Raw genomic sequence first — 14,099 nt, 5'->3', positions numbered from 1 at the left:
AGGGTAATAGGAGAAATTAGACCATAAAAGTTGTTGTACAATTTCTCCTGAGTACGTCGATACCCCAAATGTGGGGGTAAACCACTGTTTGGGTGCACCGCAGAGCTTGGAAGAGAAGGAGTGCCGCTTTGCTTTTTCAATGTAGAATTATCTGGAATTGAGATTGGACGCCATGTCGCGTTTGGAGAGCCCCTGATGTGCCTAAACAGTAGCAACCCCCCACAAGTGACCCCATTTTGGAAACTAGACCCCTTAAGGAACTTATCTAGATGTGTGGTGAGCACTTTAAACCCCCAACTGCTTCACAGAAATTTATAACGTAGAGCCGTGAAAATAAAAAATCCTTTTTTATTTCCTCAAAAATGATTTTTTAGCCTGCAATTTTTTATTTTCTCAAGGGTAACAGGAGACATTGGACCTCAAAATCTGTTGAACAGTTTGTCCTAAGTACACTGATACCCCATATGTGGGGGGGGCACTGTTTGGGCACCCATCGGGGCTCGGAAGGGAAGGAGCGCCGCTTAGAATGCAGACTTTGATGGGATTGTCTGCGGGCATCATGTTGCATTTGCAGAGCTCCTGATGTACCTAAACAGTAGAAACCCCCCACAAGTGACCCCATTTTGGAAACTAGACCCCCCAAAGAGCTTATCTAGATGTATGGTGAGCACTATGAACCCCCAACTGCTTCACAGAAGTTTATAATGTAGAACCATGAAAATAAAAAAATTTTCCACAAAAATGATCTTTTCACCCCCAAATTTTTAATTTATCAAGGGTAACAAGAGAAATTGGACCCCAAAATGTATTGTACAATTTATGCTAAGTAGGCTGATACCCCATATGTGGGGGTAAACCACTGTTTGGGCACATGGCAGAGCTTGGAAGGGAAGGAGCACCGTTTTGGAATGCAGACTTTGATAGAATGGTCTGCGGGCGTTATGTTGCGTTTGCAGAGCACCTGATGTATCTAAACAGTAGAAACCCCCCACAAGTGACCCCATTTTGGAAACTAGACCGCCCAAGGAACGTATCTAGATGTTTTGTGAGAACTTTGAATGCCCAAGTGCTTCACAGAAGTTAATAATGCAGAGTCGTGAAAATAAAAAATATATTTTTTTCCACAAAAAAGATATTTTAGCCCCCAAGTTTTTATTTTCACAAGGGTAACAGGAGAAATTGGACCCCAAAAGTTGTTGTCCAACTTATCCTGAGTATGCTGATGCCCCATATATGGGGGTAAACCACTGTTTGGGTGCACGGCAGAGCTCGGAAGGGAGGGAGCACCATTTGACTTTTTGAGCACAAAATTGGCTGTGGTGTTTAGAGACCCCCTGATGTACCTAAACAGTGGAACCCCCCAATTCTAACTCCAACCCTAACCCCAACATACCTCTAACCCTAATCCAACTCGATCCATAATCCTAATCACCCTAACGATAATCACAGCCCTAACCCCAAAACAACCCTAATCCCAACCCTAACCTTAATCAGAACCCTAAATCCAACACACCCCTAATCCTAATCTCAACCCTAACCTCAAACCTAACCCTAATCCCAAACATAACCCTAATCCCAAACATAACCCTAATGCCAACCCTAATCCAAACCCTAACCCTAATCCGAACTCTAACCCTAACTTTAGCCGCAACCCTAGCCCTAACGTTAGCCCCAACCCTAGCCCTAACGTTAGCCCCAACCCTAACCCTAACTTTAGCCCCAACCCTAACCCTAACCCTAAATTTAGCCCCAACCCTAACCATAGCCTTAACTTTAGCCCCAACCCTAACCCTAAATTTAGCCCCAACCTTAACCATAAATTTAGTCCCAACTCCTCTAGCTGCCGGCTGGCAGATCATGGCGGGTGCACTGCGCATGTGCCCGCCAGTTTCTTCTCGTAGGAAGAAGCCGGTGGCCAAGAGGGGACACAGGAGGACCCAGGGACACCGGTAAGTATAACAGGGTCCTCGAATCCCCCTATTTCTCTGTTCTCTGATGTTCTATCACTTCAGAGGACAGAGAATTACACATCGCTTTTTTTTTTTTGCGGTCGCCGGTAACCGTTAATTACCGGCGATCGCAAAACAGGGGTCGGTAAAAACTGACCCCAATCATGTTCTTTGGGGTCTCGGCTACCCCCGGCAGCCGAGATCCCAAAGATCTGCCGGGTGTCGGCCGGCGGGCGCACTGCGCATGTGCCCGCCATTTTTTGGCCGGAACAAGATGGCGGCGCCACATCGGGAGCCACGAGGAGCACCGGGGGAGACAGTTGAGTATCGAGGGTGATCGGAGACCCCATTTCTCTGTCCCCTGATGTGCGATCACATCGGAGGACAGAGAAATTTTTTTTTGTGACCGGTAAACGGTTAATTACCGGCGATCGCAACCCGGGAGTCAGTAAAAAAAACCCGAATCATGTTCTCTGGGGTCTCGGCTACCCCCGGTAACCAAGACCCAAGAGAAAATCCGACTCTGGGGGGCGCTATTCACTTTTTCCACAGCGCCGTTGCGCTGTGGTTTAAGTACCCTTAACTGCCGCCGTTAAAAGGTGTATCGGCGGTTGTTAAGGGGTTAATAGATGGATTTATATACTCATATATGTAAATGACATTTTGATTTGTTTTAAACAAGAAAGGGATAAAGAAAACATTCTAAAAATCCTGAAGCAACATTTCAAAATCAAAGACTTGGGAAATGTAAAACAATACCTAGGAATACAGGTAGAAAGAAAAGAAGACGGAAGTTTCCTACTGAATCAAAATCACATCATTCTAGTCAACAGAAAAATTTGGATTAAAGGATGCAGAAACAGTAAAGTCTCCAATGGAAACTAATTATCTCAAAGAGATGAACAGTGAACAAAATATGCTACCAAATAATGAAGAATACAGAACAGCAATAGGAAAACTACTGTATCTAGCGACCGTTACAAGACCAGACATCGCAGCAGTAGGAATCCTGAGTAGAAAGGTATCAAAACCAAATAAAGCTGATTGGAATGCCGTGAAGAGAGTAATGCGTTATTTAAAAGGAACTAGCAATGTGAAGCTGAAATTACCCACAAGTGATGATTGCATTTTAACAGGATATGTTGATGCAGATTGGGCTGGAGATCCAACTGACAGAAGATCTACCAGTGGAGATATTTTTTTTTCTCTCAGGTGGACCAATAAGTTGGACATGTAAGAAACAGTCAATTGTGACACTATCTTCAACAGAAGCAGAATATGTTGCCGCAGCACATGCGAGTGAAGAAGTACTGTGGTTAAGACAATTGTTGACAGAATTAGTACAACCACAGTTGGAACCAATAAAACTGAAAGAGGACAATCAAGGATGTCTTATTCTTGCTCAAATGGAGTCAATCCAAGAACCAAGCATATTGATGTGAAATATAATTTCTTGAGAGATCATCAGGAACAAGGAGTCTTGAAGTTAGAGTACTGTCCTACTGAAGAAATGACAGCAGACATCTTTACGAAGGCGTTGAATGCTGATAAACACCAGAGACTAATAAAAAAGTTGGGTTTGATTGAATACGTTCTTACTGTTGAGAAAGGGAGTTGGCATATGCAACAGATTAAAACTTATTATAAGTGAAAGGAGGACTTTATACTAACCAGACAGCAGATGGCGATAGTGTGTAAAGTTATATGCTTGCTGTAATGTGGGGAGGGAAGCTCTCAATTGTTGGTTGTTGTTTTTTTTACTTCACTTTCTTCTTCTTCTTCTTGAATGTGTTATGTCAGCAGCACACAGACTGTCTGACACTGAATTGTATCTCATGTTTATCCAGTATGAAGTAAATACTGTTTACTCAAGATATCTTGCTGATTGAAGCTCTCATAAGTACAGCGGTGACTGTAAGAAAATGCACTCTGTGACATGGCTAACATTTACTTACAAGAAATCAACCTTGCATATTTTGTAGGTTCAGTTATAATTACTTGTTTATCCTCAAAATGTAAGGAAAACTCATTTTGGTAAGTCCCCTGAAACTACAGGTGTGCTTTAAAGTCTTGGACTCTTACTGTTACACCACTTAGGGAACATACGCTGGTAGTAAAGACTGTTGGACAGCATACACATATTTGGACATATTAATGGTAATTCCATAGTGAACTAGCACTTGCATGGACACTCGGATCCTCTGGGTCATTGTAGACAAGTAGGTGGTACAATCCAGCATGTGATTCATAGGCAGGATAGTCGATGGCAGGGGATAGACTCCCAGGGACCCAAAGCAGCTAACAAGAACCTTCCTCCTCTGCTATATCATTGGCTCTGAACTGCTGACTGCAGTGTAGGATGAGGCAGAGCTGTAGTCATGGATGAGGGACTGACTGCCGACGCTCCACATGAAAGACACGGTCTTGGCTGGGTGTGTGGACTTTGGTAGTCTGCATGAATATATATTCCCTTTAAAGTTTTTCTTTTTTATAATAATGACTAAAAAACCCTGTTCCCAGTGTAACCTAAAATAGAAATACAAAGGAGGAACGGTCTTCACCTAAGGAACAATTGTGTCTTTATATTGGGTGAAAAAGACGACTCAAATACATAGATATCATAGCTATGCCAATCAAAATATTCCTAGTAATTCCTATCATGTAACATAATATGGCACTACCTGACAGCAGAGGTAGGGAGAGGTGAAAATGAAATGATAGTTTTCTAGTCCAGTGTGTTTTGTGAAACGTACATTGGAGTCACTGGCCCATTTAAGACCAATTTGTGCCCGGACAGATAGATTCAAAGAATTCACACCCATTATAGTACTATATGCTTTGCTGCCGGATTAACTCTAAAGGTGCAAGTAGTGCAGTTAGTACAGTTTCTCAAGAGGCTTAGTATATGGATACTTCAGAGATGCCTAATTATAGCAGTATAAGGTTATTCTGGCATGGGTAATTGAATGGATGGGGAAACACGTTAAGTTACTTCTCACATTAATAATGTTATTTACATGTCTTTTGTATCTATAATGATGAATATATTGCGAGTGATTATATATGGGCTGCTTTTATGTGGGTCAGAGATTTTATTATTTACTGGTTACGTGTTACTGATCCTATGTGTTCCAAAACAACTCAGCCCAACACAACAGTACAGTTTGTGACTGTCACTTTCCTTTCCAGCAGTTCACATCTAGTCTCCTTAACGATCCCATCATGACCAGAGTAAAGCCTTGTGCTCCCATACGTTTGGCGACAACCCACTCGTGAAGTGGACTATGCTTACACACCAGTGAAGATAACCCAGTATCTTGACGGTTGAAGAGCCTGGCAATTAGTTTGTACTCTGGCTTCTACAGGCCAAAGCCAGTCGTTTGATGGTTTGTCTCCAGCCCTCTCTGTTCTCATTTGATACTTACACCGCAGCTCGAGGATCACACTTTTACCAGTCCAGTCTCCTTCTCCTACCACAAGTCACCCAATGCATATGGCCTCGTCATCCTGCGGACTAGATGTCTGTCCTTATCACACACTAAGTCTACTACTCAAACTCCATCTCTAGCTACACTGAGGAAAAGTATCTGTGCCTATATACTAACCACCCACACTGTATGCTAGTCCCAACAGTTTTGACCCTGCTGTCTTTTGTTGGGCAGAGCTTCCTTACAAAACATTATCATATAAAATTATACCTTACACTATGCATTATATTATTTCTTACATTACTACACACTATACATGCAAATTGTCTCTTCAGAGAGGAAGAGAACTAGAACTGTAGTGCCATCTATTGGAAGTGGCAATCCTAAAAGTCAATATCGACCCTTTAATGAGCCTTGCCACATGACTTGGGATAAAAGTCAAAACCAAAGTCTCAATTTGCAGACACTGTGTTTCGCGGTACTGCCCCTGGTCAGTTTAAAGTGTGAGATCTGGTTTGGCTGGGTGACAGGCGATTGACTGGGATCAAAGGGGTAATGTTTCTCCTCACGACTCTTTAACGAGCCTCACATTCTGCACTGAGGAGGGGCAGTACTCCGTAACTCAGTGTCGGCAAATTGAGATTCTGATTTTGGCTTTTATCCTAAGTCCCGTGACAAGGATCGATATTGATTTTTAGGATTGTTACTTCCAACAGGTGGCACTAGACTTCTAGTCCTCTTCCTCTCTGAAGAGACAGTTTGCATATACAGTTAGGTCCATATATATTTGGACAAAGACAACATTTTTCCAATTTTGGTTATAAACATTACCACAATGAATTTTAAACAAAACAATTCAGATGCAGTTGAAGTTCAGACTTTCAGCTTTCATTTGAGGGTATCCACATTAAAATTGGATGAAGAGTTTAGGAGTTTCAACTCCTTAACATGTGCCACCCTGTTTTTAAAGGGACCAAAAGTAATTGGACAGATTCAATAATTTTAAATAAAATGTTCATTTCTAGTACTTGGTTAAAAACTCTCTGTTGGCAATGACTGCCTGAAGTCTTGAACTCATGGACATCACCAGACGCTGTGTTTCCTCCTTTTTGATGCTCTGCCAGGCCTTCACTGCGGTGGTTTTCAGTTGCTGTTTGTTTGTGGGCCTTTCTGTCTGAAGTTTAGTCTTTGACAAGTGAAATGCATGCTCAATTGGGTTGAGATCAGGTGACTGACTTGGCCATTCAAGAATATTCCACTTCTTTGATTTAATAAACTCCTGGGTTGCTTTGGCTTTATGTTTTGGGTTATTGTCCATCTGTAGTATGAAACGACGACCAATCAGTTTGGCTGCATTTGGCTGGATCTGAGCACACAGTATGTCTCTGAATACCTCAGAATTCATTTGGCTGCTTCTGTCCTGTGTCACATCATCAATAAACACTAGTGACCCAGTGCCACTGGCAGCCATGCATGCCCAAGCCATCACACTGCCTCCGCCGTGTTTTACAGATGATGTGGTATGCTTTGGGTCATGAGCTGTACCAGGCCTTTGCCATGCTTTTCTCTTTCCATCATTCTGGTAGAGGTTGATCTTGGTTTCATCTGTCCAAAGAATGTTCTTCCAGAACTGTGCTGGCTTTTTTAGATGTTTTTTAGCAAAGTTCAGTCTCGCCTTCTTATTCTTGATGCTTATGAGTGGCTTGCACCATGCAGTGAACCCTCTGTATTTACTTTCATGCAGTCTTCTCTTTATGGTAGATTTGGATATTGATACGCCGACCTCCTGGAGGGTGTTGTTCACTTGGTTGGCTGTTGTGAATGGATTTCTCCTCACCATGGAGATTATTCTGCGATCATCCACCACTGTTGTCTTCCGTGGGCGCCCAGGTCTTTTTGCATTGATGAGTTCACCAGTGCTTTCTTTCTTTCTCAGGATGTACCAAACTGTAGATTTTGCCACTCCTAATATTGTAGCAATTTCTCGGATGGGTTTTTTCTGTTTTCGCAGCTTAAGGATGGCTTGATTCACCTGCAAGGAGAGCTCCTTTGACCGCATGTTTACTTCACAGCAAAACCTTCCAAATGCAAACACCACACCTCAAATCAACTCCAGGCCCTTTATCTGCTTAATTGAGAATGACATAACGAAGGGATTGCCCACACCTGCCCATGAAATAGCCTTGGAGTCAATTGTCCAATTACTTTTGGTCCCTTTAAAAACAGGGTGGCACATGTTAAGGAGTTGAAACTCCTAAACCCTTCATCCAATTTTAATGTGGATACCCTCAAATGAAAGCTGAAAGTCTGAACTTCAACTGCATCTGAATTGTTTTGTTTAAAATTCATTGTGGTAATGTCTGTAACCAAAATTAGAAAAATGTTGTCTCTGTCCAAATATATATGGACCTAACTGTATAAATTCCAAGAAGAGCATTGCAAGACTTAAGTCTCCTCACCTTGGCATATCAGGCTTGACATGTCACTGTCCGCAAGGAGAAACGTTCCCCTTGAATACACACTATACAGAAACACATTACATTATCATTGCTTATCATATCATACTCTAAATCTCAATACAGTACAGTTTCACATTAAAATACATGACCATACATAACACAATTGGTGGTCTTAAGGGGTAGGAATGTGGTAGTCACTGTCCACCACCCTTACAGCAGTATTCTCCAGACTCCTGATCATGTGATCTGCTTGCCTACATTTCTGTTTCTGACTCTTTGCTTCATGACCTAGTTATGTCTTAATCCTATTGACTGCATCTGTCTCAACCCCTGTTGCCAACTTCTGATCTGCATGACCTCACTTTAACCCTCTCTCTTACCTTTCTTGGTATGTTTAACCCCTTAACGACTGCCGATACGCCTTTTAACGGCGGCCGCTAAGGGTACTTAAACCACAGCGCCGTTAATTAACGGCGCTGTGGAAAAAGTGTATAGCGCCCCCCAGAGTCGGATTTTCTCTGGGGTCTCGGTTGCCGAGGGTAGCCGAGACCCCAGAGAACATGATTCGGGGGGTTTTTACCGACCCCCGAGTTGCGATCGCCGGTAATTAACCGTTTACCGGCGGTCGCAACAAAAAAAAAACAAAACGCGATTTGCCGTTTAATTTCTCTGTCCTCCGATGTGATCGCACATCGGAGGACAGAGAAATGTGGTCCCCCATGGCCCCCAATAGCCCCCCGATACTTACCTACCTCCCCCGGTGCTCCTCGTGGCTCCCGATGGGCGCCGCCATCTTTTTTCCGGGAAAAAATGGCGGGCGCACGCGCAGTACGCCCGCCGCCCGGCACCCGGAAGATCTTTGGGGTCTCGGCTGCCGGGGGTAGCCGAGACCCCAAAGAACATGATCGGGGTCGGTTTGCACCGACCCCTGCTTTGCGATCGCCGGTAATTAACAGTTTACCGGCGACCGCAAAAAAGAAAAAAAAAAAAAAAAGCGATCAGTTATTTCTCTGTCCTCTGATGTGATCGCACATCAGAGGACAGAGAAATAGGGGGATTCGGGGACCCTAACATACTCACCCGGTGTCCCTGGGTCCTCTTCTGTCTTCTCCTGCCAGCCGGCTTTTGCATCATGGCGGGCGCATGCGCAGTGCGCCCGCCATCTGCCATCTGCCGGCCGGCAGGAGAAGACGAGTTGGGACTAAAATTAGGGTTAGGGTTAGGGTTAGGGTTAGAGTTAGGGTTAGGGTTAGGGTTAGGGTTAGGGTTAGGGTTAGGGTTAGAGTTAGGGTTAGAGTTAGGGTTAGGGTTAGGGTTAGAGTTAGGGTTAGGGTTAGAGTTAGGGTTAGGGTTAGAGTTAGGGTTAGGGTTAGGGTTAGAGTTAGGGTTAGAGTTAGGGTTAGAGTTAGGGTTAGGGTTAGGGTTAGGGTTAGAGTTAGGGTTAGGGTTAGAGTTAGGGTTAGGGTTAGGGTTAGGGTTAGGGTTAGGGTTGGGGCTAAATTTAGGGTTAGGGTTAGGGCTAGGGTTAGGGTTAGGCTACTTTCACACTAGCGTTTTTTGGCTTCCGTCGCAATGCGTAGTTGGAGAAAAAATGCATCCTGCAAAAGTGCTTGCAGGATGCGTTTTTTCTCCATTGGCTTGCATTAGCGACGCATTGCGACGGATTGCCACATGTCGCATCCGTCGTGCGACGGATGCGTCGTGCTTTGGCGGACCGTCGACACAAAAAAAACTACATGTAACTTTTTTGTGCGACGTGTCCGCCATTTCCGACCGCGCATGCGTGGCCGGAACTCCGCCCCCGCCTCCCTGCACCTCACAATGGGGCAGCGGATGCGTTGAAAAAACAGCATCCGCTGCACCCATTGTGCGGCGCTTACAACGCTAGCGTCGGTACGTCGGCCCGACACACTGCGATGGGCCGAGTACGACGCTAGTGTGAAAGTAGCCTTAGGCTTCTTTCACACTTGCGTCGGTACGGGGCGGTCAAAATGCGTTGGCCCGATGTACCGACGCACGTTGTGAAAATTGTGCACAACGTGGGCAGCGGATGCAGTTTTTCAACGCATCCGCTGCCCAGTCTATGTCCTGGGGAGGAGGGGGCAGAGTTACGGCCACGCATGCGCGGAAATGGCGGACGCGATGTACAAAAAAAAGGTTACATTGAACTTTTTTTGTAACGACGGGGGCTAAAGTTATGGTTAGGGTTGGGGCTAAAGTTAGGGTTGGGGCTAAAGTTAGGGATAGAGTTGGGATTAGGGTTTGGATTAGGGTTGGGATTAGTGTTACGTTTGGGATTAGGGTTGGGATTAGGGTTAGGGTTGGGATTAGGGTTAGGGGTGTGTTGGATTTAGGGTTTTGATTAGGGTTATGGTTAGGGTTGAGATTAGGGCTGTTTTGGGGTTAGGGTTGTGATTATCGTTAGGGTTGTGATTAGGATTATGGATCGGGTTGAGATTAGGGTTAGGGGTGTGTTGGAGTTAGGGTTGGAGTTATAATTTGGGGGTTTCCACTGTTTAGGTACATCAGGGGGTCTCCAAACACGACAGCCAATTTTGCGCTAAAAAAGTCAAATGGTACTCCCTCCCTTCTGAGCTCTGCCGTGCGCCCAAACAGTGGTTTACCCCCACATATGGGGCATCAGCGTACTCGGGATAAATTGGACAACAACTTTTGGGGTCCAATTTCTCCTGTTACCCTTGTGAAAATAAAAACTTGGGGGCTAAAAATCTTTTTTGTTGGAAAAAAAAATATTTTTTTATTTTCACTACTCTGCATTATAAACTTCTGTGAAGAACTTGAGCTTTCAAAGTTCTCACCACATATCTAGATAAGTTCCTTGGGGGGTCTATTTTCCAAAATGGGGTCACTTGTTGGGGGTTTCTACTGTTTAGGTACATTAGGGGTCTGCAAACGCAACATAACGCCCGCAGACAATTCTATCAAAGTCTGCATTCCAAAATGGCGCTCCTTCTCTTCCAAGCTCTGCGGTGCGCCCAAACAGTGGTTTACCCCCATATATGGGGTATCGACGTACTCAGGAAAAATTGCACAACAACGTTTGTGGTCTAATTTCTCCTGTTACCCTTGTGAAAATAAAAATTTGGGGGCAAAAAGATCATTTTTGCAGAAAAAATGAGATTTTTTATTTTCACGGCTCTACGTTATAAACTTCTGTGAAGCACTTGGGGGTTCAAAGTGCTCACCACACATCTAGATAAGTTCCTTAAGGGGTCTAGTTTCCAAAATGGTATCACTTGTGGGGGGTTTCCACTGTTTAGGCACATCAGGGACTCTCCAAACGCGACATGGCATCCGATCTCAATTCCAGCCAATTCTGCATTGAAAAAGTCAAACGGTGCTCCTTCACTTCCAAGCTCTGCGGTGCGCCCAAACAGTGGTTTACCTCCACATATGGGGTATCGACGTACTCAGGAGAAATTGCACAACAACTTTTGTGGTCTAATTTTTCCTGTTACCCTTGTGAAAATAAGAATTTGTGGGCGAAAAAATCATTTTTGTGAAAACAAATGCGATTTTTTATTTTCACGGCTCTACGTTATAAACTTCTGTGAAGCACTTGGGGGTTCAAAGTGCTCACCACACATCTAGATAAGTTCCTTGGGGGGTCTAGTTTCCAAAATGGTGTCACTTGTGGGGGGTTTCCACTGTTTAGGCACATTAGGGGCTCTCCAAACGCGACATGGCGTCCGATCTCAATTCCAGCCAATTCTGCATTGAAACAGTCAAACGGTGCTCCTTCACTTCCAAGCTCTGCGGTGCGCCCAAACAGTGGTTTACCTCCACATATGGGGTATCGGCGTACTCAGGAAAAATTGCACAACAAAATTTGTGGTTAAATTTCTGTTTTTACACTTGTGAAAATTAAAAAAAATGGTTCTGAAGTAAAATGTTTGCAAAAAAAAGTTAAATGTTCATTTTTTTCTTCCACATTGTTTTAGTTCCTGTGAAGTACGTAAAGGGTTAATAAACTTCTTGAATGTGGTTTTGAGCAGCTTGAGGGGTGCAGTTTTTAGAATGGTGTCACACTTGGTTATTTTCTATCATATAGACCCCTCAAAATGACTTCAAAGGTGATGTGGTCCCTAAAAAAAACATGGTGTTGTAAAAATGAGAAATTGCTGGTCAACTTTTAACCCTTATAACTCCCTAACAAAAAAAAAAATTGTTTCCAAAATTGTGCTGATGTAAAGTAGACATGTGAGAAATGTTATTTATTAACTATTTTTTGTGACATATCTCTCTGATTTAAGGGCATAAAAATACAAAGTTTGAAAATTGCAAAATTTCGCCATATTTCCATTTTTTTCATAAATAATTGCAAGTAATATCGAAGAAATGTTACCACTATCTTGAAGTACAACATGTCACGAAAAAACAATCTCAGAATCCGATAAAGCGTTCCAGAGTTATAACCTCTTAAAGTGACACTGGTCAGAATTGTAAAAATTGGCTCGGTCATTAAGTACCAAATTGGCTTCTGTCACTAAGGGGTTAAATAGGCTTTTGGTTGCCTTTGGCCATATGAACAAAGTCAACAATTCAATTTTTTTATGCTCTGATCCAACACAGTTTCACAGAATTAGGACTCCTTCAGACATCAGTTTTGCTTGTGTGTGTTCTATCCATGAATTGAACTCGTACTTAATCTAGTCTATTGGGCTGTTCACAGCTGTTTGCTGGCCAAGTGGTCCATACAAAATTAGGGAGACATGTACACTTTTGATCAGAATTTCAGATCAAACTCGCTAATGCACAGCTATGGATAAGTAAAAAAAATTGCAAAGCACTTGAATGCCATTCATGTGCTGGCCATTTTTCGCATACTTCTTGATAGGAGACTTAGACAAACCTTCACAGTTCATTTTGTCGTCTGAGAAAAACTGATGAAACTCAGACAAAAACTCTGATGGTAAAAATTGACACTGACCTGACTGATGAACCTGATCAAAAACATTGATGAAATTCTTCCTGTTTTTTTGCATACAAGAATAATCACTGATGTCTGAGTGAGGTCTTAACTAAAAGAATAAATAGAGGTAAGTAAATCATGTGGCTAGCTGAATATCTGACTATAACCAAACTTTTTGGATAAAGGGTACTTTGGGTGAAATTGTACCATACAGCTGATTATTTTTCTACGTGTTGTACAAACTAAAAAATTTAAGAAAAATGCTGAATGTTTGTGTTTAAACTTGATACAAAAATGTCAATAATGAAGAATGTATTTTATTATTGACATGTTTTATAGGGAAGTGCATTACTGTGTGATTTGTAGAGAAATCTCATGGCTTCATACAGGACAGTTCATTGACAATGTAGGGCAGAACCTAATCTCCAAAACATCTCTGCTTCATCTCCTCTCAGCAGCATAATCAGCTTTTCATCAGAAACCTGGATAAATTCCATGCACTGGATGCTGCACCCTCCATAGAAGCAAACACTGTATAAACATCATTAACCCTTAGCTCTTATGAATATTCATGAGATTCTGTAGCATTTTCCCTTAGGGTACTGTCACACAGTGGCACTTTGATCTGTCATGATCTCTGCAGGCAGAGATCATAGCAAGCCTATAGAGGGACAAGCTCTCGGAAGATGGAACTATACTGACCATGAACTAAGCCTGCCGCGCAACTAGAAATAGCCAGGTAGCATTTCCTATTTATCGCTAGATGCCCAGCTCTGGCCTAAGACCTAAATAGCTAGCAGAGGGAAATATAAGACCTGGCTCACCTCTAGAGAAATTTTCCAAAGAAGACAGTAGCCCCCCACATATAATGACGGTGAGTTCAGATGAAACAACAAACGCAGCAGGAAAATAGTCTTAGCAAATTTGAGGTCCGCTTACTAGATAGCAGAAGACAGATAGTATACTTTCATGGTCAGCAGAAAAACACTAACAACACACCATCCAGAGATTACCTTAAACTCTGGCATTAACTCATAACGCCAGAGTAGCAATCCCTGATCAACGAGAGCTTTCCAGACACAGTAACAAAACTTCAGCTGTGAACTGGAACAAATAGGCAAAACGAAACATGGACAAAAGTCCAACTTATCTAGTAGTTGTCTAGAAGCAGGAACAAGCACTGAGAGGCATCAGATAACATTGTTGACCGGCAAGAAACCACCAGAGAAATGAGCTTAAATAGCGACACCCACTACTGATGGAACCAGGTGAAACAGGAAAGAGGATGACAAGTCCAATTCCACAAGCGGCCACCGGGGGAGCCCAGAAT

This window comes from Ranitomeya variabilis, chromosome 1 (genome assembly GCF_051348905.1).
Source record: "Ranitomeya variabilis isolate aRanVar5 chromosome 1, aRanVar5.hap1, whole genome shotgun sequence".
Taxonomy (NCBI): Eukaryota; Metazoa; Chordata; class Amphibia; order Anura; family Dendrobatidae; genus Ranitomeya; species Ranitomeya variabilis.
This window is presented reverse-complemented; position numbering follows the sequence as displayed.